Raw genomic sequence first — 3,911 nt, 5'->3', positions numbered from 1 at the left:
TATATATATATATATATACATATGTATATATATATATATATATATATGTATATATATATATGTATATTGGAAAGCATAGTTTCCTCTTTCTTCTATTAAAACTAGTGATAGGCTCTGTGGAAGTCTAACTTCCTTTCTATCTCAAAAGTTTGAAAACATTTTAGTTTAAGCTCTGAGAGACTACTTAGTTCTCTTATAACTCTTGAGAACTGAACTCAACTTGATACTCTTTGCTTACTTGAAACTTAACTCTTAGGGAATACTTAGTTCCCTTGTAGCTTTTAAGAATTTAACTTAACTCTTTACTCTTTCTTGACTTGAAACTTGATTCTTAAAACAAAGTTAAAATGTTTAATTAAGACTCTTGAAAACCTTTAATAACTTAACTTTAACTTACTTATTAACCTTAGATTTGACTCTTAAGTTCCTTGACATTGATCTTAACTTTCATTGAATGGATTATGGATTCAAGGTTTTAATTTGAGTTCTAGATGATTTCTAGGTATTTAGATATCATTTGAAGTGATTAGAATTCATTGGAGGATGTTAATGTACCTTGAAAGGACTTTAAAGGACTAAATTGCGAAAACTAGATGAAAAACGTCGTTTCCGGCGTACAGGTAGCGCGCTGCGCCAGCCTAAGTTGACTTATGCCTGATTCTGGCGCATTGGTGGTGCGCCGCGCCAGGCCTTGGTTGACTGAGGCCGATTTCTGGTGCACTGCAGGTGAGGCGCCTGCCCCTACCAGGTACGTCTGACGAATTTTTCAACTCGTTTTCCATCTCTAAACTCTCCAAAACTTCTTAGATCTTTCACTAAATGATTAGGACCATTGGTACTATCAATAACTACTGAATACAACTCAAAATAACTCGAATTAACAAGTATCTAAACAACAATGACAGCCAACAATCTAATCAACAAGACATATAACGTTCTTCCAAGAACTTAACTCCTAACATGAAATAAATCCTCAATTTCACTGAACTAAAAAAATTGATGTGTGGGTGATGTAACCCAACAAAAAAGATCTCACATACCTCAAAGGGATCACCCTCGACGAAATCCACGCAACGAAGTCTTGGTGTTCTTGCGTCTTCTTCTCCCTTCTCCTCTTTTCTCCTTTCTTTCGAAGCCCTAACTTATTTTCTAATTGTGAAAACTGAATGGCTTCATCTTAGACCCCAACTTATTACCCTTAAAACAAATTAATAATTGATTTAGGAAAAGACCAAAACACCCTTTATAAATTCGGATTTGGGATTTCCTCTTCCCAATAATCCAACTTCCAGAAGTCATATCTACCGTATAAGACCTCAAAATTTTACAAACTTGGCATCGTTGGAAAGATCTTCTGACGAGATTTCCATCCATATAACGAACTCACTCAAACTCTTCCTGAGCTGGAAGTTATGGTCGTTTGAAAATGACCAAAAACTCCCTTTTGAAATCTGAAATTTTTTCCAGATTTCCTTAATTATTTCTAAATTTGATTATTCTTGTTTTTCTTAGATAAACTTAGTTAATTCTAGATACGAGATGTTACAACAAACACCAATAAAGAATATGCATTAATCATTAAGATTTATATCTTTTAAGCAATCAATTATAAATTTTAAAATTTGATCAGTAATTAGCAGATTTCTCAACATAATTAAGTTACTAATTTGAACAAAGAGATAATAATGATAAATTTAAATTTGATTTATACTTCAGCAGAACTTCATCATAATGAAGATAAATTCGTGAGAAAGTGGTATCTCTTTAGGAGATACTCTAGCATTTTAAAATATTAGTTTGAACTAAAAGAAATTATAAACTTACACCAATCAGAAGTTGATATAAAATTAAACTTAAGAGACATCATAAAGACAGACAAGAAAGAAAGAAATGAAAAAGAAATAAATAATACAATACACATATCATTACGACTTTAATCTTTAAAAATAGAAGGAAAACAAAATTAATACATAATTGTGTAAGATCTTGTTGATATCCCCACAAGACTGTCAATATTCATGAGTTTTCTTCTTAAACAAAAGTAGAGAGACATCATTCTTGTTGATATCCACTTCAAGTCTATCACTATTCAAAATCTTTTTTTAATATCAAAAGTAGTTTGACAATTCTGGCATCTATGCCTTATTCGATTTTGTTATCTGTCATTCTTTTATGTTATAAGTATTTTGTAGTGTTTGTTATTCACTAAAACTCTCTTATCAAGTTTTTTAAATTTGAATCACACAATATGACTAACTCTTCGTGTGTCTCAATAATACAAAAAAAAAAAAAACAAAGATCAATATAAGGAAAAAAAAAATTGGGGAACTAGATCAAGAATATGTTAGGACTTTGTAACTGTAAATTCTTGATTTCATTTTCCTTAAATTTTCAACATAATAAAAAGATGAGATCTGTAACACCCTAATATGCTAGAACAAGAATTTTATGTCAATACATCATTTCTTAATTACTATAATGTGTTTTATTCTTATTTTGGGAATTTGAAATTTTATGATAATTGAAGACGTGCTTAACATAAATTGTTATCGTAGTTTAAAGTATTATATAGGGGTATTTATGTAAATTGACTAATTAGAATTACATATGAATTGGAAGTTATGGAATCAGGTATATACATATAGTTATATATGTATGTTTTTTGGGCAACCTACTTTTATTTGGGCAGCACCTATGAAGGACATGTTTACATGTGATGAGGATCACATATCTAGCTATATATTTTTATACTCCCTTTTGATTGAATTTGTTTCCCTCAAGTCTAAGAACATTATAACATTATTTAAACAGTTGATTCTTCAACATCAAAATAAAAACTAGGTCCTTTTGGCTTGAATCCAATACACACACACTTTCTTTTTGGTAAGTGACGAAATTTGCTTCTGAACTGGGTAATGTTTGGTATTTTATGCATATCTCTTTCGATAGAACTTAGTTTGCATTAAATAAATATGATTTGAAAATCTAATTCGTAATTCTACAACTCTTATGCTTATGAAAAACTCTAATTTTTCTTTTATGGATTCGAAATATGGGACGTAACATAGGACAAGTTCTGTCCAACTTCTAGAATTAGAAATCATGTTTGTTCAACTGTTAGTGTTTTGATTATATCTTTTTGTACAAAACGTATTTTGAGGTGATTCTTGATTATTTTCAAGATCAATAAATGTACCTACATCTTTTATGAAGGATATAAAGTCCAGTTTTGTCGTTTCTTGTTTCAAAACTAAGTTGCGACCTGAAGTACTTTTGTTGGACAGATTCACTGTTTTGGGAGCTTAGTCGTATTTGTACAGGCTAGGCTTACTTATGATGATTATCCTGTTTTACTTCGACATTATTGATATACTAGGAATTAAATAAGTTATTTAATTGTATTTTTAAGGTTATATATACTCGTGAACAAGTTGAGGACCTTCATACATTGGTTGGTCAACGGTTTGAACTCTTGAAGTCGTGTGGGACTGTTTCTTTGCTAAAGCGTTGACATTTTTGTATAAACTTGTACTTGTACTATTTTTATCTGATGGTATATCTGAAATATTATCTTGGTACTTTGGTTACCTCTTGTAACTTTGCATTGTCGTGTTGTTGTCATTTGTGATGTAAAGGACTCTTGTGTAACTCGCCCACTTATACGGATTGTTTGATCATTTGACATTCTTGCTAGGACTTTGTCCTTCTTATGGCTGTGACTTTGTCAATATTGAAATGACTCTTGATTCGGGTCATTTTCTATCTTGACTCTGGATTTTTAGTTCATCTTAAGTATGGGATCTGTCCATTTTAAGTACGAACAAGAAAGCATTTTTAATATGGTTCTTGGTTCTCTTGATTATTGGGCTTTGACCCTTCTTGATTATGCTCGCGCTTGGTGTGACGAAATG

The sequence above is a fragment of the Solanum pennellii genome, chromosome 10 (assembly GCF_001406875.1).
Source record: "Solanum pennellii chromosome 10, SPENNV200".
NCBI classification, from domain to species: Eukaryota; Viridiplantae; Streptophyta; class Magnoliopsida; order Solanales; family Solanaceae; genus Solanum; species Solanum pennellii.
This window is presented reverse-complemented; position numbering follows the sequence as displayed.